We start from the raw sequence: 24,327 nt of genomic DNA, 5'->3' as shown, positions 1-24,327 counted from the left end.
GTCTACCGAATAAAAGGGATTAAAGGTCCGTTTGCCCACAATTGAAAAGAAAGGGCTGTGCAACCTGTCCAAAAGATAGCAGTGGGTCTTCAGAAAAAAAGAGCCTGGCTCACACAGGGGTTGAGGCTGCGACCTTAATGTAATTAGCATCGCACTCTAAGCTACTTGGGAAGATTAGAGCCAGGTGACTACAGGGCTCGAACCAGAGGCTTTGGCATGATTAGCAGAATGCTCTAACCAACTCAGCTCACTGGTCATGTATTTTGGCAAATCTAACAACACTTTCTGGGCCTTCTTAAATGACTGTCTAGCTGGATAAAAGGGCCGACAGGTCCGACCTAATTCTGATGAGAAAAGCCAGGCAACTACACAGATGGAACTGGAGACTTTGGCATTATTAGCATAATGCTCTAACCAACTGAGCTCGCCGGAAATGAAAGAGTTTTGCAACCTGTCCACTATATAACAGAGAGCTCACCAAAATTCAAGAATCTGGCCCCTGACCGGCCATGGGCTGTGGCCATTCATCTGACGCTTTCTGGCCCATCCCGTATGACTTTGTACCCGGTAGAAGGGCTTAACAGTCCTCCTACTAAAGCTCACCAAAAGCGGAGGAACTGGCCCGTACGGGGATCGAACCCGCGACCTTGGCGTTATTAGCACCACGCTCTAACCAACTGAGCTAACCGGCCATATGTGATGTGCTCGGTCTTCTGATGCTTTCCGGCCCTACCCGCCCGAATGTCTACCGAATAAAAGGGATTAAAGGTCCGTTTGCCCACAATTGAAAAGAAAGGGCTGTGCAACCTGTCCAAAAGATAGCAGTGGGTCTTCAGAAAAAAAGAGCCTGGCTCACACAGGGGTTGAGGCTGCGCCCTTAATGTAATTAGCATCGCACTCTAAGCTACTTGGGAAGATTAGAGCCAGGTGACTACAGGGCTCGAACCAGAGGCTTTGGCATGATTAGCAGAATGCTCTAACCAACTCAGCTCACTGGTCATGTATTTTGGCAAATCTAACAACACTTTCTGGGCCTTCTTAAATGACTGTCTAGCTGGATAAAAGGGCCGACAGGTCCGACCTAATTCTGATGAGAAAAGCCAGGCAACTACACAGATGGAACTGGAGACTTTGGCATTATTAGCATAATGCTCTAACCAACTGAGCTCGCCGGAAATGAAAGAGTTTTGCAACCTGTCCACTATATAACAGAGAGCTCACCAAAATTCAAGAATCTGGCCCCTGACCGGCCGTGGGCTGTGGCCATTCATCTGACGCTTTCTGGCCCATCCCGTATGACTTTGTACCCGGTAGAAGGGCTTAACAGTCCTCCTACTAAAGCTCACCAAAAGCGGAGGAACTGGCCCGTACGGGGATCGAACCCGCGACCTTGGCGTTATTAGCACCACGCTCTAACCAACTGAGCTAACCGGCCATATGTGATGTGCTCGGTCTTCTGATGCTTTCCGGCCCTACCCGCCCGAATGTCTACCGAATAAAAGGGATTAAAGGTCCGTTTGCCCACAATTGAAAAGAAAGGGCTGTGCAACCTGTCCAAAAGATAGCAGTGGGTCTTAAGAAAAAAAGAGCCTGGCTCACACAGGGGTTGAGGCTGCGACCTTAATGTAATTAGCATCGCACTCTAAGCTACTTGGGAAGATTAGAGCCAGGTGACTACAGGGCTCGAACCAGAGGCTTTGGCATGATTAGCAGAATGCTCTAACCAACTCAGCTCACTGGTCATGTATTTTGGCAAATCTAACAACACTTTCTGGGCCTTCTTAAATGACTGTCTAGCTGGATAAAAGGGCCGACAGGTCCGACCTAATTCTGATGAGAAAAGCCAGGCAACTACACAGATGGAACTGGAGACTTTGGCGTTATTAGCATAATGCTCTAACCAACTGAGCTCGCCGGAAATGAAAGAGTTTTGCAACCTGTCCACTATATAACAGAGAGCTCACCAAAATTCAAGAATCTGGCCCCTGACCGGCCGTGGGCTGTGGCCATTCATCTGACGCTTTCTGGCCCATCCCGTATGACTTTGTACCCGGTAGAAGGGCTTAACAGTCCTCCTACTAAAGCTCACCAAAAGCGGAGGAACTGGCCCGTACGGGGATCGAACCCACGACCTTGGCGTTATTAGCACCACGCTCTAACCAACTGAGCTAACCGGCCATATGTGATGTGCTCGGTCTTCTGATGCTTTCCGGCCCTACCCGCCCGAATGTCTACCGAATAAAAGGGATTAAAGGTCCGTTTGCCCACAATTGAAAAGAAAGGGCTGTGCAACCTGTCCAAAAGATAGCAGTGGGTCTTCAGAAAAAAAGAGCCTGGCTCACACAGGGGTTGAGGCTGCGACCTTAATGTAATTAGCATCGCACTCTAAGCTACTTGGGAAGATTAGAGCCAGGTGACTACAGGGCTCGAACCAGAGGCTTTGGCATGATTAGCAGAATGCTCTAACCAACTCAGCTCACTGGTCATGTATTTTGGCAAATCTAACAACACTTTCTGGGCCTTCTTAAATGACTGTCTAGCTGGATAAAAGGGCCGACAGGTCCGACCTAATTCTGATGAGAAAAGCCAGGCAACTACACAGATGGAACTGGAGACTTTGGCATTATTAGCATAATGCTCTAACCAACTGAGCTCGCCGGAAATGAAAGAGTTTTGCAACCTGTCCACTATATAACAGAGAGCTCACCAAAATTCAAGAATCTGGCCCCTGACCGGCCGTGGGCTGTGGCCATTCATCTGACGCTTTCTGGCCCATCCCGTATGACTTTGTACCCGGTAGAAGGGCTTAACAGTCCTCCTACTAAAGCTCACCAAAAGCGGAGGAACTGGCCCGTACGGGGATCGAACCCGCGACCTTGGCGTTATTAGCACCACGCTCTAACCAACTGAGCTAACCGGCCATATGTGATGTGCTCGGTCTTCTGATGCTTTCCGGCCCTACCCGCCCGAATGTCTACCGAATAAAAGGGATTAAAGGTCCGTTTGCCCACAATTGAAAAGAAAGGGCTGTGCAACCTGTCCAAAAGATAGCAGTGGGTCTTCAGAAAAAAAGAGCCTGGCTCACACAGGGGTTGAGGCTGCGACCTTAATGTAATTAGCATCGCACTCTAAGCTACTTGGGAAGATTAGAGCCAGGTGACTACAGGGCTCGAACCAGAGGCTTTGGCATGATTAGCAGAATGCTCTAACCAACTCAGCTCACTGGTCATGTATTTTGGCAAATCTAACAACACTTTCAAGGCCTTCTTAAATGACTGTCTAGCTGGATAAAAGGGCCGACAGGTCCGACCTAATTCTGATGAGAAAAGCCAGGCAACTACACAGATGGAACTGGAGACTTTGGCATTATTAGCATAATGCTCTAACCAACTGAGCTCGCCGGAAATGAAAGAGTTTTGCAACCTGTCCACTATATAACAGAGAGCTCACCAAAATTCAAGAATCTGGCCCCTGACCGGCCGTGGGCTGTGGCCATTCATCTGACGCTTTCTGGCCCATCCCGTATGACTTTGTACCCGGTAGAAGGGCTTAACAGTCCTCCTACTAAAGCTCACCAAAAGCGGAGGAACTGGCCCGTACGGGGATCGAACCCACGACCTTGGCGTTATTAGCACCACGCTCTAACCAACTGAGCTAACCGGCCATATGTGATGTGCTCGGTCTTCTGATGCTTTCCGGCCCTACCCGCCCGAATGTCTACCGAATAAAAGGGATTAAAGGTCCGTTTGCCCACAATTGAAAAGAAAGGGCTGTGCAACCTGTCCAAAAGATAGCAGTGGGTCTTCAGAAAAAAAGAGCCTGGCTCACACAGGGGTTGAGGCTGCGACCTTAATGTAATTAGCATCGCACTCTAAGCTACTTGGGAAGATTAGAGCCAGGTGACTACAGGGCTCGAACCAGAGGCTTTGGCATGATTAGCAGAATGCTCTAACCAACTCAGCTCACTGGTCCTGTATTTTGGCAAATCTAACAACACTTTCTGGGCCTTCTTAAATGACTGTCTAGCTGGATAAAAGGGCCGACAGGTCCGACCTAATTCTGATGAGAAAAGCCAGGCAACTACACAGATGGAACTGGAGACTTTGGCATTATTAGCATAATGCTCTAACCAACTGAGCTCGCCGGAAATGAAAGAGTTTTGCAACCTGTCCACTATATAACAGAGAGCTCACCAAAATTCAAGAATCTGGCCCCTGACCGGCCGTGGGCTGTGGCCATTCATCTGACGCTTTCTGGCCCATCCCGTATGACTTTGTACCCGGTAGAAGGGCTTAACAGTCCTCCTACTAAAGCTCACCAAAAGCAGAGGAACTGGCCTGTACGGGGATCGAACCCGCGACCTTGGCGTTATTAGCACCACGCTCTAACCAACTGAGCTAACCGGCCATATGTGATGTGCTCGGTCTTTTGATGCTTTCCGGCCCTACCCGCCCGAATGTCTACCGAATAAAAGGGATTAAAGGTCCGTTTGCCCACAATTGAAAAGAAAGGGCTGTGCAACCTGTCCAAAAGATAGCAGTGGGTCTTCAGAAAAAAAGAGCCTGGCTCACACAGGGGTTGAGGCTGCGACCTTAATGTAATTAGCATCGCACTCTAAGCTACTTGGGAAGATTAGAGCCAGGTGACTACAGGGCTCGAACCAGAGGCTTTGGCATGATTAGCAGAATGCTCTAACCAACTCAGCTCACTGGTCATGTATTTTGGCAAATCTAACAACACTTTCAAGGCCTTCTTAAATGACTGTCTAGCTGGATAAAAGGGCCGACAGGTCCGACCTAATTCTGATGAGAAAAGCCAGGCAACTACACAGATGGAACTGGAGACTTTGGCATTATTAGCATAATGCTCTAACCAACTGAGCTCGCCGGAAATGAAAGAGTTTTGCAACCTGTCCACTATATAACAGAGAGCTCACCAAAATTCAAGAATCTGGCCCCTGACCGGCCGTGGGCTGTGGCCATTCATCTGACGCTTTCTGGCCCATCCCGTATGACTTTGTACCCGGTAGAAGGGCTTAACAGTCCTCCTACTAAAGCTCACCAAAAGCGGAGGAACTGGCCCGTACGGGGATCGAACCCACGACCTTGGCGTTATTAGCACCACGCTCTAACCAACTGAGCTAACCGGCCATATGTGATGTGCTCGGTCTTCTGATGCTTTCCGGCCCTACCCGCCCGAATGTCTACCGAATAAAAGGGATTAAAGGTCCGTTTGCCCACAATTGAAAAGAAAGGGCTGTGCAACCTGTCCAAAAGATAGCAGTGGGTCTTCAGAAAAAAAGAGCCTGGCTCACACAGGGGTTGAGGCTGCGACCTTAATGTAATTAGCATCGCACTCTAAGCTACTTGGGAAGATTAGAGCCAGGTGACTACAGGGCTCGAACCAGAGGCTTTGGCATGATTAGCAGAATGCTCTAACCAACTCAGCTCACTGGTCATGTATTTTGGCAAATCTAACAACACTTTCTGGGCCTTCTTAAATGACTGTCTAGCTGGATAAAAGGGCCGACAGGTCCGACCTAATTCTGATGAGAAAAGCCAGGCAACTACACAGATGGAACTGGAGACTTTGGCATTATTAGCATAATGCTCTAACCAACTGAGCTCGCCGGAAATGAAAGAGTTTTGCAACCTGTCCACTATATAACAGAGAGCTCACCAAAATTCAAGAATCTGGCCCCTGACCGGCCGTGGGCTGTGGCCATTCATCTGACGCTTTCTGGCCCATCCCGTATGACTTTGTACCCGGTAGAAGGGCTTAACAGTCCTCCTACTAAAGCTCACCAAAAGCGGAGGAACTGGCCCGTACGGGGATCGAACCCGCGACCTTGGCGTTATTAGCACCACGCTCTAACCAACTGAGCTAACCGGCCATATGTGATGTGCTCGGTCTTCTGATGCTTTCCGGCCCTACCCGCCCGAATGTCTACCGAATAAAAGGGATTAAAGGTCCGTTTGCCCACAATTGAAAAGAAAGGGCTGTGCAACCTGTCCAAAAGATAGCAGTGGGTCTTCAGAAAAAAAGAGCCTGGCTCACACAGGGGTTGAGGCTGCGACCTTAATGTAATTAGCATCGCACTCTAAGCTACTTGGGAAGATTAGAGCCAGGTGACTACAGGGCTCGAACCAGAGGCTTTGGCATGATTAGCAGAATGCTCTAACCAACTCAGCTCACTGGTCATGTATTTTGGCAAATCTAACAACACTTTCTGGGCCTTCTTAAATGACTGTCTAGCTGGATAAAAGGGCCGACAGGTCCGACCTAATTCTGATGAGAAAAGCCAGGCAACTACACAGATGGAACTGGAGACTTTGGCGTTATTAGCATAATGCTCTAACCAACTGAGCTCGCCGGAAATGAAAGAGTTTTGCAACCTGTCCACTATATAACAGAGAGCTCACCAAAATTCAAGAATCTGGCCCCTGACCGGCCGTGGGCTGTGGCCATTCATCTGACGCTTTCTGGCCCATCCCGTATGACTTTGTACCCGGTAGAAGGGCTTAACAGTCCTCCTACTAAAGCTCACCAAAAGCGGAGGAACTGGCCCGTACGGGGATCGAACCCACGACCTTGGCGTTATTAGCACCACGCTCTAACCAACTGAGCTATCCGGCCATATGTGATGTGCTCGGTCTTCTGATGCTTTCCGGCCCTACCCGCCCGAATGTCTACCGAATAAAAGGGATTAAAGGTCCGTTTGCCCACAATTGAAAAGAAAGGGCTGTGCAACCTGTCCAAAAGATAGCAGTGGGTCTTCAGAAAAAAAGAGCCTGGCTCACACAGGGGTTGAGGCTGCGACCTTAATGTAATTAGCATTGCACTCTAAGCTACTTGGGAAGATTAGAGCCAGGTGACTACAGGGCTCGAACCAGAGGCTTTGGCATGATTAGCAGAATGCTCTAACCAACTCAGGTCACTGGTCATGTATTTTGGCAAATCTAACAACACTTTCTGGGCCTTCTTAAATGACTGTCTAGCTGGATAAAAGGGCCGACAGGTCCGACCTAATTCTGATGAGAAAAGCCAGGCAACTACACAGATGGAACTGGAGACTTTGGCATTATTAGCATAATGCTCTAACCAACTGAGCTCGCCGGAAATGAAAGAGTTTTGCAACCTGTCCACTATATAACAGAGAGCTCACCAAAATTCAAGAATCTGGCCCCTGACCGGCCATGGGCTGTGGCCATTCATCTGACGCTTTCTGGCCCATCCCGTATGACTTTGTACCCGGTAGAAGGGCTTAACAGTCCTCCTACTAAAGCTCACCAAAAGCGGAGGAACTGGCCCGTACGGGGATCGAACCCGCGACCTTGGCGTTATTAGCACCACGCTCTAACCAACTGAGCTAACCGGCCATATGTGATGTGCTCGGTCTTCTGATGCTTTCCGGCCCTACCCGCCCGAATGTCTACCGAATAAAAGGGATTAAAGGTCCGTTTGCCCACAATTGAAAAGAAAGGGCTGTGCAACCTGTCCAAAAGATAGCAGTGGGTCTTCAGAAAAAAAGAGCCTGGCTCACACAGGGGTTGAGGCTGCGCCCTTAATGTAATTAGCATCGCACTCTAAGCTACTTGGGAAGATTAGAGCCAGGTGACTACAGGGCTCGAACCAGAGGCTTTGGCATGATTAGCAGAATGCTCTAACCAACTCAGCTCACTGGTCATGTATTTTGGCAAATCTAACAACACTTTCTGGGCCTTCTTAAATGACTGTCTAGCTGGATAAAAGGGCCGACAGGTCCGACCTAATTCTGATGAGAAAAGCCAGGCAACTACACAGATGGAACTGGAGACTTTGGCATTATTAGCATAATGCTCTAACCAACTGAGCTCGCCGGAAATGAAAGAGTTTTGCAACCTGTCCACTATATAACAGAGAGCTCACCAAAATTCAAGAATCTGGCCCCTGACCGGCCGTGGGCTGTGGCCATTCATCTGACGCTTTCTGGCCCATCCCGTATGACTTTGTACCCGGTAGAAGGGCTTAACAGTCCTCCTACTAAAGCTCACCAAAAGCGGAGGAACTGGCCCGTACGGGGATCGAACCCGCGACCTTGGCGTTATTAGCACCACGCTCTAACCAACTGAGCTAACCGGCCATATGTGATGTGCTCGGTCTTCTGATGCTTTCCGGCCCTACCCGCCCGAATGTCTACCGAATAAAAGGGATTAAAGGTCCGTTTGCCCACAATTGAAAAGAAAGGGCTGTGCAACCTGTCCAAAAGATAGCAGTGGGTCTTCAGAAAAAAAGAGCCTGGCTCACACAGGGGTTGAGGCTGCGACCTTAATGTAATTAGCATCGCACTCTAAGCTACTTGGGAAGATTAGAGCCAGGTGACTACAGGGCTCGAACCAGAGGCTTTGGCATGATTAGCAGAATGCTCTAACCAACTCAGCTCACTGGTCATGTATTTTGGCAAATCTAACAACACTTTCTGGGCCTTCTTAAATGACTGTCTAGCTGGATAAAAGGGCCGACAGGTCCGACCTAATTCTGATGAGAAAAGCCAGGCAACTACACAGATGGAACTGGAGACTTTGGCGTTATTAGCATAATGCTCTAACCAACTGAGCTCGCCGGAAATGAAAGAGTTTTGCAACCTGTCCACTATATAACAGAGAGCTCACCAAAATTCAAGAATCTGGCCCCTGACCGGCCGTGGGCTGTGGCCATTCATCTGACGCTTTCTGGCCCATCCCGTATGACTTTGTACCCGGTAGAAGGGCTTAACAGTCCTCCTACTAAAGCTCACCAAAAGCGGAGGAACTGGCCCGTACGGGGATCGAACCCGCGACCTTGGCGTTATTAGCACCACGCTCTAACCAACTGAGCTAACCGGCCATATGTGATGTGCTCGGTCTTCTGATGCTTTCCGGCCCTACCCGCCCGAATGTCTACCGAATAAAAGGGATTAAAGGTCCGTTTGCCCACAATTGAAAAGAAAGGGCTGTGCAACCTGTCCAAAAGATAGCAGTGGGTCTTAAGAAAAAAAGAGCCTGGCTCACACAGGGGTTGAGGCTGCGACCTTAATGTAATTAGCATCGCACTCTAAGCTACTTGGGAAGATTAGAGCCAGGTGACTACAGGGCTCGAACCAGAGGCTTTGGCATGATTAGCAGAATGCTCTAACCAACTCAGCTCACTGGTCATGTATTTTGGCAAATCTAACAACACTTTCTGGGCCTTCTTAAATGACTGTCTAGCTGGATAAAAGGGCCGACAGGTCCGACCTAATTCTGATGAGAAAAGCCAGGCAACTACACAGATGGAACTGGAGACTTTGGCGTTATTAGCATAATGCTCTAACCAACTGAGCTCGCCGGAAATGAAAGAGTTTTGCAACCTGTCCACTATATAACAGAGAGCTCACCAAAATTCAAGAATCTGGCCCCTGACCGGCCGTGGGCTGTGGCCATTCATCTGACGCTTTCTGGCCCATCCCGTATGACTTTGTACCCGGTAGAAGGGCTTAACAGTCCTCCTACTAAAGCTCACCAAAAGCGGAGGAACTGGCCCGTACGGGGATCGAACCCACGACCTTGGCGTTATTAGCACCACGCTCTAACCAACTGAGCTAACCGGCCATATGTGATGTGCTCGGTCTTCTGATGCTTTCCGGCCCTACCCGCCCGAATGTCTACCGAATAAAAGGGATTAAAGGTCCGTTTGCCCACAATTGAAAAGAAAGGGCTGTGCAACCTGTCCAAAAGATAGCAGTGGGTCTTCAGAAAAAAAGAGCCTGGCTCACACAGGGGTTGAGGCTGCGACCTTAATGTAATTAGCATCGCACTCTAAGCTACTTGGGAAGATTAGAGCCAGGTGACTACAGGGCTCGAACCAGAGGCTTTGGCATGATTAGCAGAATGCTCTAACCAACTCAGCTCACTGGTCATGTATTTTGGCAAATCTAACAACACTTTCTGGGCCTTCTTAAATGACTGTCTAGCTGGATAAAAGGGCCGACAGGTCCGACCTAATTCTGATGAGAAAAGCCAGGCAACTACACAGATGGAACTGGAGACTTTGGCATTATTAGCATAATGCTCTAACCAACTGAGCTCGCCGGAAATGAAAGAGTTTTGCAACCTGTCCACTATATAACAGAGAGCTCACCAAAATTCAAGAATCTGGCCCCTGACCGGCCGTGGGCTGTGGCCATTCATCTGACGCTTTCTGGCCCATCCCGTATGACTTTGTACCCGGTAGAAGGGCTTAACAGTCCTCCTACTAAAGCTCACCAAAAGCGGAGGAACTGGCCCGTACGGGGATCGAACCCGCGACCTTGGCGTTATTAGCACCACGCTCTAACCAACTGAGCTAACCGGCCATATGTGATGTGCTCGGTCTTCTGATGCTTTCCGGCCCTACCCGCCCGAATGTCTACCGAATAAAAGGGATTAAAGGTCCGTTTGCCCACAATTGAAAAGAAAGGGCTGTGCAACCTGTCCAAAAGATAGCAGTGGGTCTTCAGAAAAAAAGAGCCTGGCTCACACAGGGGTTGAGGCTGCGACCTTAATGTAATTAGCATCGCACTCTAAGCTACTTGGGAAGATTAGAGCCAGGTGACTACAGGGCTCGAACCAGAGGCTTTGGCATGATTAGCAGAATGCTCTAACCAACTCAGCTCACTGGTCATGTATTTTGGCAAATCTAACAACACTTTCTGGGCCTTCTTAAATGACTGTCTAGCTGGATAAAAGGGCCGACAGGTCCGACCTAATTCTGATGAGAAAAGCCAGGCAACTACACAGATGGAACTGGAGACTTTGGCATTATTAGCATAATGCTCTAACCAACTGAGCTCGCCGGAAATGAAAGAGTTTTGCAACCTGTCCACTATATAACAGAGAGCTCACCAAAATTCAAGAATCTGGCCCCTGACCGGCCGTGGGCTGTGGCCATTCATCTGACGCTTTCTGGCCCATCCCGTATGACTTTGTACCCGGTAGAAGGGCTTAACAGTCCTCCTACTAAAGCTCACCAAAAGCGGAGGAACTGGCCCGTACGGGGATCGAACCCGCGACCTTGGCGTTATTAGCACCACGCTCTAACCAACTGAGCTAACCGGCCATATGTGATGTGCTCGGTCTTCTGATGCTTTCCGGCCCTACCCGCCCGAATGTCTACCGAATAAAAGGGATTAAAGGTCCGTTTGCCCACAATTGAAAAGAAAGGGCTGTGCAACCTGTCCAAAAGATAGCAGTGGGTCTTCAGAAAAAAAGAGCCTGGCTCACACAGGGGTTGAGGCTGCGACCTTAATGTAATTAGCATCGCACTCTAAGCTACTTGGGAAGATTAGAGCCAGGTGACTACAGGGCTCGAACCAGAGGCTTTGGCATGATTAGCAGAATGCTCTAACCAACTCAGCTCACTGGTCATGTATTTTGGCAAATCTAACAACACTTTCAAGGCCTTCTTAAATGACTGTCTAGCTGGATAAAAGGGCCGACAGGTCCGACCTAATTCTGATGAGAAAAGCCAGGCAACTACACAGATGGAACTGGAGACTTTGGCATTATTAGCATAATGCTCTAACCAACTGAGCTCGCCGGAAATGAAAGAGTTTTGCAACCTGTCCACTATATAACAGAGAGCTCACCAAAATTCAAGAATCTGGCCCCTGACCGGCCGTGGGCTGTGGCCATTCATCTGACGCTTTCTGGCCCATCCCGTATGACTTTGTACCCGGTAGAAGGGCTTAACAGTCCTCCTACTAAAGCTCACCAAAAGCGGAGGAACTGGCCCGTACGGGGATCGAACCCACGACCTTGGCGTTATTAGCACCACGCTCTAACCAACTGAGCTAACCGGCCATATGTGATGTGCTCGGTCTTCTGATGCTTTCCGGCCCTACCCGCCCGAATGTCTACCGAATAAAAGGGATTAAAGGTCCGTTTGCCCACAATTGAAAAGAAAGGGCTGTGCAACCTGTCCAAAAGATAGCAGTGGGTCTTCAGAAAAAAAGAGCCTGGCTCACACAGGGGTTGAGGCTGCGACCTTAATGTAATTAGCATCGCACTCTAAGCTACTTGGGAAGATTAGAGCCAGGTGACTACAGGGCTCGAACCAGAGGCTTTGGCATGATTAGCAGAATGCTCTAACCAACTCAGCTCACTGGTCATGTATTTTGGCAAATCTAACAACACTTTCTGGGCCTTCTTAAATGACTGTCTAGCTGGATAAAAGGGCCGACAGGTCCGACCTAATTCTGATGAGAAAAGCCAGGCAACTACACAGATGGAACTGGAGACTTTGGCATTATTAGCATAATGCTCTAACCAACTGAGCTCGCCGGAAATGAAAGAGTTTTGCAACCTGTCCACTATATAACAGAGAGCTCACCAAAATTCAAGAATCTGGCCCCTGACCGGCCGTGGGCTGTGGCCATTCATCTGACGCTTTCTGGCCCATCCCGTATGACTTTGTACCCGGTAGAAGGGCTTAACAGTCCTCCTACTAAAGCTCACCAAAAGCAGAGGAACTGGCCCGTACGGGGATCGAACCCGCGACCTTGGCGTTATTAGCACCACGCTCTAACCAACTGAGCTAACCGGCCATATGTGATGTGCTCGGTCTTCTGATGCTTTCCGGCCCTACCCGCCCGAATGTCTACCGAATAAAAGGGATTAAAGGTCCGTTTGCCCACAATTGAAAAGAAAGGGCTGTGCAACCTGTCCAAAAGATAGCAGTGGGTCTTCAGAAAAAAAGAGCCTGGCTCACACAGGGGTTGAGGCTGCGACCTTAATGTAATTAGCATCGCACTCTAAGCTACTTGGGAAGATTAGAGCCAGGTGACTACAGGGCTCGAACCAGAGGCTTTGGCATGATTAGCAGAATGCTCTAACCAACTCAGCTCACTGGTCATGTATTTTGGCAAATCTAACAACACTTTCAAGGCCTTCTTAAATGACTGTCTAGCTGGATAAAAGGGCCGACAGGTCCGACCTAATTCTGATGAGAAAAGCCAGGCAACTACACAGATGGAACTGGAGACTTTGGCATTATTAGCATAATGCTCTAACCAACTGAGCTCGCCGGAAATGAAAGAGTTTTGCAACCTGTCCACTATATAACAGAGAGCTCACCAAAATTCAAGAATCTGGCCCCTGACCGGCCGTGGGCTGTGGCCATTCATCTGACGCTTTCTGGCCCATCCCGTATGACTTTGTACCCGGTAGAAGGGCTTAACAGTCCTCCTACTAAAGCTCACCAAAAGCGGAGGAACTGGCCCGTACGGGGATCGAACCCACGACCTTGGCGTTATTAGCACCACGCTCTAACCAACTGAGCTAACCGGCCATATGTGATGTGCTCGGTCTTCTGATGCTTTCCGGCCCTACCCGCCCGAATGTCTACCGAATAAAAGGGATTAAAGGTCCGTTTGCCCACAATTGAAAAGAAAGGGCTGTGCAACCTGTCCAAAAGATAGCAGTGGGTCTTCAGAAAAAAAGAGCCTGGCTCACACAGGGGTTGAGGCTGCGACCTTAATGTAATTAGCATCGCACTCTAAGCTACTTGGGAAGATTAGAGCCAGGTGACTACAGGGCTCGAACCAGAGGCTTTGGCATGATTAGCAGAATGCTCTAACCAACTCAGCTCACTGGTCATGTATTTTGGCAAATCTAACAACACTTTCTGGGCCTTCTTAAATGACTGTCTAGCTGGATAAAAGGGCCGACAGGTCCGACCTAATTCTGATGAGAAAAGCCAGGCAACTACACAGATGGAACTGGAGACTTTGGCATTATTAGCATAATGCTCTAACCAACTGAGCTCGCCGGAAATGAAAGAGTTTTGCAACCTGTCCACTATATAACAGAGAGCTCACCAAAATTCAAGAATCTGGCCCCTGACCGGCCGTGGGCTGTGGCCATTCATCTGACGCTTTCTGGCCCATCCCGTATGACTTTGTACCCGGTAGAAGGGCTTAACAGTCCTCCTACTAAAGCTCACCAAAAGCGGAGGAACTGGCACGTACGGGGATCGAACCCGCGACCTTGGCGTTATTAGCACCACGCTCTAACCAACTGAGCTAACCGGCCATATGTGATGTGCTCAGTCTTCTGATGCTTTCCGGCCCTACCCGCCCGAATGTCTACCGAATAAAAGGGATTAAAGGTCCGTTTGCCCACAATTGAAAAGAAAGGGCTGTGCAACCTGTCCAAAAGATAGCAGTGGGTCTTCAGAAAAAAAGAGCCTGGCTCACACAGGGGTTGAGGCTGCGACCTTAATGTAATTAGCATCGCACTCTAAGCTACTTGGGAAGATTAGAGCCAGGTGACTACAGGGCTCGAACCAGAGGCTTTGGCATGATTAGCAGAATGCTCTAACCAACTCAGCTCACTGGTCATGTATTTTGGCAAATCTAACAACACTTTCTGGGCCTTCTTAAATGACTGTCTAGCTGGATAAAAGGGCCGACAGGTCCGACCTAATTCTGATGAGAAAAGCCAGGCAACTACACAGATGGAACTGGAGACTTTGGCATTATTAGCATAATGCTCTAACCAACTGAGCTCGCCGGAAATGAAAGAGTTTTGCAACCTGTCCACTATATAACAGAGAGCTCACCAAAATTCAAGAATCTGGCCCCTGACCGGCCGTGGGCTGTGGCCATTCATCTGACGCTTTCTGGCCCATCCCGTATGACTTTGTACCCGGTAGAAGGGCTTAACAGTCCTCCTACTAAAGCTCACCAAAAGCGGAGGAACTGGCCCGTACGGGGATCGAACCCGCGACCTTGGCGTTATTAGCACCACGCTCTAACCAACTGAGCTAACCGGCCATATGTGATGTGCTCGGTCTTCTGATGCTTTCCGGCCCTACCCGCCCGAATGTCTACCGAATAAAAGGGATTAAAGGTCCGTTTGCCCACAATTGAAAAGAAAGGGCTGTGCAACCTGTCCAAAAGATAGCAGTGGGTCTTCAGAAAAAAAGAGCCTGGCTCACACAGGGGTTGAGGCTGCGACCTTAATGTAATTAGCATCGCACTCTAAGCTACTTGGGAAGATTAGAGCCAGGTGACTACAGGGCTCGAACCAGAGGCTTTGGCATGATTAGCAGAATGCTCTAACCAACTCAGCTCACTGGTCATGTATTTTGGCAAATCTAACAACACTTTCTGGGCCTTCTTAAATGACTGTCTAGCTGGATAAAAGGGCCGACAGGTCCGACCTAATTCTGATGAGAAAAGCCAGGCAACTACACAGATGGAACTGGAGACTTTGGCATTATTAGCATAATGCTCTAACCAACTGAGCTCGCCGGAAATGAAAGAGTTTTGCAACCTGTCCACTATATAACAGAGAGCTCACCAAAATTCAAGAATCTGGCCCCTGACCGGCCGTGGGCTGTGGCCATTCATCTGACGCTTTCTGGCCCATCCCGTATGACTTTGTACCCGGTAGAAGGGCTTAACAGTCCTCCTACTAAAGCTCACCAAAAGCGGAGGAACTGGCCCGTACGGGGATCGAACCCGCGACCTTGGCGTTATTAGCACCACGCTCTAACCAACTGAGCTAACCGGCCATATGTGATGTGCTCGGTCTTCTGATGCTTTCCGGCCCTACCCGCCCGAATGTCTACCGAATAAAAGGGATTAAAGGTCCGTTTGCCCACAATTGAAAAGAAAGGGCTGTGCAACCTGTCCAAAAGATAGCAGTGGGTCTTCAGAAAAAAAGAGCCTGGCTCACACAGGGGTTGAGGCTGCGACCTTAATGTAATTAGCATCGCACTCTAAGCTACTTGGGAAGATTAGAGCCAGGTGACTACAGGGCTCGAACCAGAGGCTTTGGCATGATTAGCAGAATGCTCTAACCAACTCAGCTCACTGGTCATGTATTTTGGCAAATCTAACAACACTTTCTGGGCCTTCTTAAATGACTGTCTAGCTGGATAAAAGGGCCGACAGGTCCGACCTAATTCTGATGAGAAAAGCCAGGCAACTACACAGATGGAACTGGAGACTTTGGCATTATTAGCATAATGCTCTAACCAACTGAGCTCGCCGGAAATGAAAGAGTTTTGCAACCTGTCCACTATATAACAGAGAGCTCACCAAAATTCAAGAATCTGGCCCCTGACCGGCCATGGGCTGTGGCCATTCATCTGACGCTTTCTGGCCCATCCCGTATGACTTTGTACCCGGTAGAAGGGCTTAACAGTCCTCCTACTAAAGCTCACCAAAAGCGGAGGAACTGGCCCGTACGGGGATCGAACCCGCGACCTTGGCGTTATTAGCACCACGCTCTAACCAACTGAGCTAACCGGCCATATGTGATGTGGTCGGTCTTCTGATGCTTTCTGGCCCTACCCGCCCGAATGTCTACCGAATAAAAGGGATTAAAGGTCCGTTTGCCCACAATTGAAAAGAAAGGGCTGTGCAACCTGTCCAAAAGACAGCAGTGGGTCTTCAGAAAAAAAGAGCCTGGCTCACACAGGGGTTGAGGCTGCGCCCTTAATGTAATTAGCATCGCACTCTAAGCTACTTGGGAAGATTAGAGCCAGGTGACTACAGGGCTCGAACCAGAGGCTTTGGCATGATTAGCAGAATGCTCTAACCAACTCAGCTCACTGGTCATGTATTTTGGCAAATCTAACAACACTTTCTGGGCCTTCTTAAATGACTGTCTAGCTGGATAAAAGGGCCGACAGGTCCGACCTAATTCTGATGAGAAAAGCCAGGCAACTACACAGATGGAACTGGAGACTTTGGCATTATTAGCATAATGCTCTAACCAACTGAGCTCGCCGGAAATGAAAGAGTTTTGCAACCTGTCCACTATATAACAGAGAGCTCACCAAAATTCAAGAATCTGGCCCCTGACCGGCCGTGGGCTGTGGGCTGTGGCCATTCATCTGACGCTTTCTGGCCCATCCCGTATGACTTTGTACCCGGTAGAAGGGCTTAACAGTCCTCCTACTAAAGCTCACCAAAAGCGGAGGAACTGGCCCGTACGGGGATCGAACCCACGACCTTGGCGTTATTAGCACCACGCTCTAACCAACTGAGCTAACCGGCCATATGTGATGTGCTCGGTCTTCTGATGCTTTCCGGCCCTACCCGCCCGAATGTCTACCGAATAAAAGGGATTAAAGGTCCGTTTGCCCACAATTGAAAAGAAAGGGCTGTGCAACCTGTCCAAAAGATAGCAGTGGGTCTTCAGAAAAAAAGAGCCTGGCTCACACAGGGGTTGAGGCTGCGACCTTAATGTAATTAGCATCGCACTCTAAGCTACTTGGGAAGATTAGAGCCAGGTGACTACAGGGCTCGAACCAGAGGCTTTGGCATGATTAGCAGAATGCTCTAACCAACTCAGCTCACTGGTCATGTATTTTGGCAAATCTAACAACACTTTCTGGGCCTTCTTAAATGACTGTCTAGCTGGATAAAAGGGCCGACAGGTCCGACCTAATTCTGATGAGAAAAGCCAGGCAACTACACAGATGGAACTGGAGACTTTGGCATTATTAGCATAATGCTCTAACCAACTGAGCTCGCCGGAAATGAAAGAGTTTTGCAACCTGTCCACTATATAACAGAGAGCTCACCAAAATTCAAGAATCTGGCCCCTGACCGGCCGTGGGCTGTGGCCATTCATCTGACGCTTTCTGGCCCATCCCGTATGACTTTGTACCCGGTAGAAGGGCTTAACAGTCCTCCTACTAAAGCTCACCAAAAGCGGAGGAACTGGCCCGTACGGGGATCGAACCCGCGACCTTGGCGTTATTAGCACCACGCTCTAACCAACTGAGCTAACCGGCCATATGTGATGCGCTCGGTCTTCTGATGCTTTCCGGCCCTACCCGCCCGAATGTCTACCGAATAAAAGGGATTAAAGGTCCGTTTGCCCACAATTGAAAAGAAAGGGCTGTGCAACCTGTCCAAAAGATAGCAGTGGGTCTTCAGAAAAAAAGAGCCTGGCTCACACAGGGGTTGAGGCTGCGACCTTAATGTAATTAGCATCGCACTCTAAGCTACTTGGGAAGATTAGAGCCAGGTGACTACAGGGCTCGAACCAGAGGCTTTGGCATGATTAGCAGAATGCTCTAACCAACTCAGCTCACTGGTCATGTATTTTGGCAAATCTAACAACACTTTCTGGGCCTTCTTAAATGACTGTCTAGCTGGATAAAAGGGCCGACAGGTCCGACCTAATTCTGATGAGAAAAGCCAGGCAACTACACAGATGGAACTGGAGACTTTGGCATTATTAGCATAATGCTCTAACCAACTGAGCTCGCCGGAAATGAAAGAGTTTTGCAACCTGTCCACTATATAACAGAGAGCTCACCAAAATTCAAGAATCTGGCCCCTGACCGGCCGTGGGCTGTGGCCATTCATCTGACGCTTTCTGGCCCATCCCGTATGACTTTGTACCCGGTAGAAGGGCTTAACAGTCCTCCTACTAAAGCTCACCAAAAGCGGAGGAACTGGCCCGTACGGGGATCGAACCCGCGACCTTGGCGTTATTAGCACCACGCTCTAACCAACTGAGCTAACCGGCCATATGTGATGTGCTCGGTCTTCTGATGCTTTCCGGCCCTACCCGCCCGAATGTCTACCGAATAAAAGGGATTAAAGGTCCGTTTGCCCACAATTGAAAAGAAAGGGCTGTGCAACCTGTCCAAAAGATAGCAGTGGGTCTTCAGAAAAAAAGAGCCTGGCTCACACAGGGGTTGAGGCTGCGACCTTAATGTAATTAGCATCGCACTCTAAGCTACTTGGGAAGATTAGAGCCAGGTGACTACAGGGCTCGAACCAGAGGCTTTGGCATGATTAGCAGAATGCTCTAACCAACTCAGCTCACTGGTCATGTATTTTGGCAAATCTAACAACACTTTCTGGGCCTTCTTAAATGACTGTCTAGCTGGATAAAAGGGCCGACAGGTCCGACCTAATTCTGATGAGAAAAGCCAGGCAACTACACAGATGGAACTGGAGACTTTGGCATTATTAGCATAATGCTCTAACCAACTGAGCTCGCCGGAAATGAAAGAGTTTTGCAACCTGTCCACTATATAACAGAGAGCTCACCAAAATTCAAGAATCTGGCCCCTGACCGGCCATGGGCTGTGGCCATTCATCTGACGCTTTCTGGCCCATCCCGTATGACTTTGTACCCGGTAGAAGGGCTTAACAGTCCTCCTACTAAAGCTCACCAAAAGCGGAGGAACTGGCCCGTACGGGGATCGAACCCGCGACCTTGGCGTTATTAGCACCACGCTCTAACCAACTGAGCTAACCGGCCATATGTGATGTGCTCGGTCTTCTGATGCTTTCCGGCCCTACCCGCCCGAATGTCTACCGAATAAAAGGGATTAAAGGTCCGTTTGCCCACAATTGAAAAGAAAGGGCTGTGCAACCTGTCCAAAAGACAGCAGTGGGTCTTCAGAAAAAAAGAGCCTGGCTCACACAGGGGTTGAGGCTGCGCCCTTAATGTAATTAGCATCGCACTCTAAGCTACTTGGGAAGATTAGAGCCAGGTGACTACAGGGCTCGAACCAGAGGCTTTGGCATGATTAGCAGAATGCTCTAACCAACTCAGCTCACTGGTCATGTATTTTGGCAAATCTAACAACACTTTCTGGGCCTTCTTAAATGACTGTCTAGCTGGATAAAAGGGCCGACAGGTCCGACCTAATTCTGATGAGAAAAGCCAGGCAACTACACAGATGGAACTGGAGACTTTGGCATTATTAGCATAATGCTCTAACCAACTGAGCTCGCCGGAAATGAAAGAGTTTTGCAACCTGTCCACTATATAACAGAGAGCTCACCAAAATTCAAGAATCTGGCCCCTGACCGGCCGTGGGCTGTGGGCTGTGGCCATTCATCTGACGCTTTCTGGCCCATCCCGTATGACTTTGTACCCGGTAGAAGGGCTTAACAGTCCTCCTACTAAAGCTCACCAAAAGCGGAGGAACTGGCCCGTACGGGGATCGAACCCACGACCTTGGCGTTATTAGCACCACGCTCTAACCAACTGAGCTAACCGGCCATATGTGATGTGCTCGGTCTTCTGATGCTTTCCGGCCCTACCCGCCCGAATGTCTACCGAATAAAAGGGATTAAAGGTCCGTTTGCCCACAATTGAAAAGAAAGGGCTGTGCAACCTGTCCAAAAGATAGCAGTGGGTCTTCAGAAAAAAAGAGCCTGGCTCACACAGGGGTTGAGGCTGCGACCTTAATGTAATTAGCATCGCACTCTAAGCTACTTGGGAAGATTAGAGCCAGGTGACTACAGGGCTCGAACCAGAGGCTTTGGCATGATTAGCAGAATGCTCTAACCAACTCAGCTCACTGGTCATGTATTTTGGCAAATCTAACAACACTTTCTGGGCCTTCTTAAATGACTGTCTAGCTGGATAAAAGGGCCGACAGGTCCGACCTAATTCTGATGAGAAAAGCCAGGCAACTACACAGATGGAACTGGAGACTTTGGCATTATTAGCATAATGCTCTAACCAACTGAGCTCGCCGGAAATGAAAGAGTTTTGCAACCTGTCCACTATATAACAGAGAGCTCACCAAAATTCAAGAATCTGGCCCCTGACCGGCCGTGGGCTGTGGCCATTCATCTGACGCTTTCTGGCCCATCCCGTATGACTTTGTACCCGGTAGAAGGGCTTAACAGTCCTCCTACTAAAGCTCACCAAAAGCGGAGGAACTGGCCCGTACGGGGATCGAACCCGCGACCTTGGCGTTATTAGCACCACGCTCTAACCAACTGAGCTAACCGGCCATATGTGATGCGCTCGGTCTTCTGATGCTTTCCGGCCCTACCCGCCCGAATGTCTACCGAATAAAAGGGATTAAAGGTCCGTTTGCCCACAATTGAAAAGAAAGGGCTGTGCAACCTGTCCAAAAGATAGCAGTGGGTCTTCAGAAAAAAAGAGCCTGGCTCACACAGGGGTTGAGGCTGCGACCTTAATGTAATTAGCATCGCACTCTAAGCTACTTGGGAAGATTAGAGCCAGGTGACTACAGGGCTCGAACCAGAGGCTTTGGCATGATTAGCAGAATGCTCTAACCAACTCAGCTCACTGGTCATGTATTTTGGCAAATCTAACAACACTTTCTGGGCCTTCTTAAATGACTGTCTAGCTGGATAAAAGGGCCGACAGGTCCGACCTAATTCTGATGAGAAAAGCCAGGCAACTACACAGATGGAACTGGAGACTTTGGCATTATTAGCATAATGCTCTAACCAACTGAGCTCGCCGGAAATGAAAGAGTTTTGCAACCTGTCCACTATATAACAGAGAGCTCACCAAAATTCAAGAATCTGGCCCCTGACCGGCCGTGGGCTGTGGCCATTCATCTGACGCTTTCTGGCCCATCCCGTATGACTTTGTACCCGGTAGAAGGGCTTAACAGTCCTCCTACTAAAGCTCACCAAAAGCGGAGGAACTGGCCCGTACGGGGATCGAACCCGCGACCTTGGCGTTATTAGCACCACGCTCTAACCAACTGAGCTAACCGGCCATATGTGATGTGCTCGGTCTTCTGATGCTTTCCGGCCCTACCCGCCCGAATGTCTACCGAATAAAAGGGATTAAAGGTCCGTTTGCCCACAATTGAAAAGAAAGGGCTGTGCAACCTGTCCAAAAGATAGCAGTGGGTCTTCAGAAAAAAAGAGCCTGGCTCACACAGGGGTTGAGGCTGCGACCTAAATGTAATTAGCATCGCACTCTAAGCTACTTGGGAAGATTAGAGCCAGGTGACTACAGGGCTCGAACCAGAGGCTTTGGCATGATTAGCAGAATGCTCTAACCAACTCAGCTCACTGGTCATGTATTTTGGCAAATCTAACAACACTTTCTGGGCCTTCTTAAATGACTGTCTAGCTGGATAAAAGGGCCGACAGGTCCGACCTAATTCTGATGAGAAAAGCCAGGCAACTACACAGATGGAACTGGAGACTTTGGCATTATTAGCATAATGCTCTAACCAACTGAGCTCGCCGGAAATGAAAGAGTTTTGCAACCTGTCCACTATATAACAGAGAGCTCACCAAAATTCAAGAATCTGGCCCCTGACCGGCCGTGGGCTGTGGCCATTCATCTGACGCTTTCTGGCCCATCCCGTATGACTTTGTACCCGGTAGAAGGGCTTAACAGTCCTCCTACTAAAGCTCACCAAAAGCGGAGGAACTGGCCCGTACGGGGATCGAACCCGCGACCTTGGCGTTATTAGCACCACGCTCTAACCAACTGAGCTAACCGGCCATATGTGATGCGCTCGGTCTTCTGATGCTTTCCGGCCCTACCCGCCCGAATGTCTACCGAATAAAAGGGATTAAAGGTCCGTTTGCCCACAATTGAAAAGAAAGGGCTGTGCAACCTGTCCAAAAGATAGCAGTGGGTCTTCAGAAAAAAAGAGCCTGGCTCACACAGGGGTTGAGGCTGCGACCTTAATGTAATTAGCATCGCACTCTAAGCTACTTGGGAAGATTAGAGCCAGGTGACTACAGGGCTCGAACCAGAGGCTTTGGCATGATTAGCAGAATGCTCTAACCAACTCAGCTCACTGGTCATGTATTTTGGCAAATCTAACAACACTTTCTGGGCCTTCTTAAATGACTGTCTAGCTGGATAAAAGGGCCGACAGGTCCGACCTAATTCTGATGAGAAAAGCCAGGCAACTACACAGATGGAACTGGAGACTTTGGCATTATTAGCATAATGCTCTAACCAACTGAGCTCGCCGGAAATGAAAGAGTTTTGCAACCTGTCCACTATATAACAGAGAGCTCACCAAAATTCAAGAATCTGGCCCCTGACCGGCCGTGGGCTGTGGCCATTCATCTGACGCTTTCTGGCCCATCCCGTATGACTTTGTACCCGGTAGAAGGGCTTAACAGTCCTCCTACTAAAGCTCACCAAAAGCGGAGGAACTGGCCCGTACGGGGATCGAACCCGCGACCTTGGCGTTATTAGCACCACGCTCTAACCAACTGAGCTAACCGGCCATATGTGATGCGCTTGGTCTTCTGATGCTTTCCGGCCCTACCCGCCCGAATGTCTACCGAATAAAAGGGATTAAAGGTCCGTTTGCCCACAATTGAAAAGAAAGGGCTGTGCAACCTGTCCAAAAGATAGCAGTGGGTCTTCAGAAAAAAAGAGCCTGGCTCACACAGGGGTTGAGGCTGCGACCTTAATGTAATTAGCATCGCACTCTAAGCTACTTGGGAAGATTAGAGCCAGGTGACTACAGGGCTCGAACCAGAGGCTTTGGCATGATTAGCAGAATGCTCTAACCAACTCAGCTCACTGGTCATGTATTTTGGCAAATCTAACAACACTTTCAAGGCCTTCTTAAATGACTGTCTAGCTGGATAAAAGGGCCGACAGGTCCGACCTAATTCTGATGAGAAAAGCCAGGCAACTACACAGATGGAACTGGAGACTTTGGCATTATTAGCATAATGCTCTAACCAACTGAGCTCGCCGGAAATGAAAGAGTTTTGCAACCTGTCCACTATATAACAGAGAGCTCACCAAAATTCAAGAATCTGGCCCCTGACTGGCCGTGGGCTGTGGCCATTCATCTGACGCTTTCTGGCCCATCCCGTATGACTTTGTACCCGGTAGAAGGGCTTAACAGTCCTCCTACTAAAGCTCACCAAAAGCGGAGGAACTGGCCCGTACGGGGATCGAACCCACGACCTTGGCGTTATTAGCACCACGCTCTAACCAACTGAGCTAACCGGCCATATGTGATGTGCTCGGTCTTCTGATGCTTTCCGGCCCTACCCGCCCGAATGTCTACCGAATAAAAGGGATTAAAGGTCCGTTTGCCCACAATTGAAAAGAAAGGGCTGTGCAACCTGTCCAAAAGATAGCAGTGGGTCTTCAGAAAAAAAGAGCCTGGCTCACACAGGGGTTGAGGCTGCGACCTTAATGTAATTAGCATCGCACTCTAAGCTACTTGGGAAGATTAGAGCCAGGTGACTACAGGGCTCGAACCAGAGGCTTTGGCATGATTAGCAGAATGCTCTAACCAACTCAGCTCACTGGTCATGTATTTTGGCAAATCTAACAACACTTTCTGGGCCTTCTTAAATGACTGTCTAGCTGGATAAAAGGGCCGACAGGTCCGACCTAATTCTGATGAGAAAAGCCAGGCAACTACACAGATGGAACTGGAGACTTTGGCATTATTAGCATAATGCTCTAACCAACTGAGCTCGCCGGAAATGAAAGAGTTTTGCAACCTGTCCACTATATAACAGAGAGCTCACCAAAATTCAAGAATCTGGCCCCTGACCGGCCGTGGGCTGTGGGCTGTGGCCATTCATCT

The 24,327-nt window shown here is 49.2% G+C and overlaps 20 non-coding genes across 20 annotated transcripts; all 20 read right to left on the bottom strand.

Moving 5' to 3' along the window:
- Positions 1-618: 618 nt before the first annotated feature.
- Positions 619-692, bottom strand: TRNAI-AAU (transfer RNA isoleucine (anticodon AAU)). Its single transcript has one exon. It is a non-coding gene; the product is annotated as a tRNA-Ile (tRNA).
- Positions 693-1,361: 669 nt separating this feature from the next.
- TRNAI-AAU (transfer RNA isoleucine (anticodon AAU)) lies at positions 1,362-1,435 on the bottom strand. The gene has a single exon. It is a non-coding gene; the product is annotated as a tRNA-Ile (tRNA).
- Positions 1,436-2,847: 1,412 nt separating this feature from the next.
- TRNAI-AAU (transfer RNA isoleucine (anticodon AAU)) lies at positions 2,848-2,921 on the bottom strand. The gene has a single exon. It is a non-coding gene; the product is annotated as a tRNA-Ile (tRNA).
- Positions 2,922-5,819: 2,898 nt separating this feature from the next.
- On the bottom strand, positions 5,820-5,893 carry TRNAI-AAU (transfer RNA isoleucine (anticodon AAU)). The gene has a single exon. It is a non-coding gene; the product is annotated as a tRNA-Ile (tRNA).
- Positions 5,894-7,305: 1,412 nt separating this feature from the next.
- On the bottom strand, positions 7,306-7,379 carry TRNAI-AAU (transfer RNA isoleucine (anticodon AAU)). The gene has a single exon. It is a non-coding gene; the product is annotated as a tRNA-Ile (tRNA).
- Positions 7,380-8,048: 669 nt separating this feature from the next.
- TRNAI-AAU (transfer RNA isoleucine (anticodon AAU)) lies at positions 8,049-8,122 on the bottom strand. The gene has a single exon. It is a non-coding gene; the product is annotated as a tRNA-Ile (tRNA).
- Positions 8,123-8,791: 669 nt separating this feature from the next.
- TRNAI-AAU (transfer RNA isoleucine (anticodon AAU)) lies at positions 8,792-8,865 on the bottom strand. The gene has a single exon. It is a non-coding gene; the product is annotated as a tRNA-Ile (tRNA).
- Positions 8,866-10,277: 1,412 nt separating this feature from the next.
- TRNAI-AAU (transfer RNA isoleucine (anticodon AAU)) lies at positions 10,278-10,351 on the bottom strand. Its single transcript has one exon. It is a non-coding gene; the product is annotated as a tRNA-Ile (tRNA).
- A 669-nt stretch (positions 10,352-11,020) lies between these two features.
- On the bottom strand, positions 11,021-11,094 carry TRNAI-AAU (transfer RNA isoleucine (anticodon AAU)). Its single transcript has one exon. It is a non-coding gene; the product is annotated as a tRNA-Ile (tRNA).
- A 1,412-nt stretch (positions 11,095-12,506) lies between these two features.
- TRNAI-AAU (transfer RNA isoleucine (anticodon AAU)) lies at positions 12,507-12,580 on the bottom strand. Its single transcript has one exon. It is a non-coding gene; the product is annotated as a tRNA-Ile (tRNA).
- A 2,155-nt stretch (positions 12,581-14,735) lies between these two features.
- On the bottom strand, positions 14,736-14,809 carry TRNAI-AAU (transfer RNA isoleucine (anticodon AAU)). The gene has a single exon. It is a non-coding gene; the product is annotated as a tRNA-Ile (tRNA).
- Positions 14,810-15,478: 669 nt separating this feature from the next.
- On the bottom strand, positions 15,479-15,552 carry TRNAI-AAU (transfer RNA isoleucine (anticodon AAU)). The gene has a single exon. It is a non-coding gene; the product is annotated as a tRNA-Ile (tRNA).
- A 669-nt stretch (positions 15,553-16,221) lies between these two features.
- On the bottom strand, positions 16,222-16,295 carry TRNAI-AAU (transfer RNA isoleucine (anticodon AAU)). The gene has a single exon. It is a non-coding gene; the product is annotated as a tRNA-Ile (tRNA).
- A 1,419-nt stretch (positions 16,296-17,714) lies between these two features.
- TRNAI-AAU (transfer RNA isoleucine (anticodon AAU)) lies at positions 17,715-17,788 on the bottom strand. Its single transcript has one exon. It is a non-coding gene; the product is annotated as a tRNA-Ile (tRNA).
- Positions 17,789-18,457: 669 nt separating this feature from the next.
- Positions 18,458-18,531, bottom strand: TRNAI-AAU (transfer RNA isoleucine (anticodon AAU)). The gene has a single exon. It is a non-coding gene; the product is annotated as a tRNA-Ile (tRNA).
- Positions 18,532-19,200: 669 nt separating this feature from the next.
- TRNAI-AAU (transfer RNA isoleucine (anticodon AAU)) lies at positions 19,201-19,274 on the bottom strand. The gene has a single exon. It is a non-coding gene; the product is annotated as a tRNA-Ile (tRNA).
- A 1,419-nt stretch (positions 19,275-20,693) lies between these two features.
- On the bottom strand, positions 20,694-20,767 carry TRNAI-AAU (transfer RNA isoleucine (anticodon AAU)). The gene has a single exon. It is a non-coding gene; the product is annotated as a tRNA-Ile (tRNA).
- A 669-nt stretch (positions 20,768-21,436) lies between these two features.
- Positions 21,437-21,510, bottom strand: TRNAI-AAU (transfer RNA isoleucine (anticodon AAU)). The gene has a single exon. It is a non-coding gene; the product is annotated as a tRNA-Ile (tRNA).
- A 669-nt stretch (positions 21,511-22,179) lies between these two features.
- On the bottom strand, positions 22,180-22,253 carry TRNAI-AAU (transfer RNA isoleucine (anticodon AAU)). The gene has a single exon. It is a non-coding gene; the product is annotated as a tRNA-Ile (tRNA).
- Positions 22,254-22,922: 669 nt separating this feature from the next.
- On the bottom strand, positions 22,923-22,996 carry TRNAI-AAU (transfer RNA isoleucine (anticodon AAU)). Its single transcript has one exon. It is a non-coding gene; the product is annotated as a tRNA-Ile (tRNA).
- Between the last annotated feature and the right edge of the window lie 1,331 nt (positions 22,997-24,327).

Source organism: Engystomops pustulosus, chromosome 4 (genome assembly GCF_040894005.1).
Source record: "Engystomops pustulosus chromosome 4, aEngPut4.maternal, whole genome shotgun sequence".
NCBI classification, from domain to species: domain Eukaryota; kingdom Metazoa; phylum Chordata; class Amphibia; order Anura; family Leptodactylidae; genus Engystomops; species Engystomops pustulosus.
Note: the sequence above shows the minus strand (reverse complement) of the source record. Positions and strands in the feature narration are given on the sequence as shown.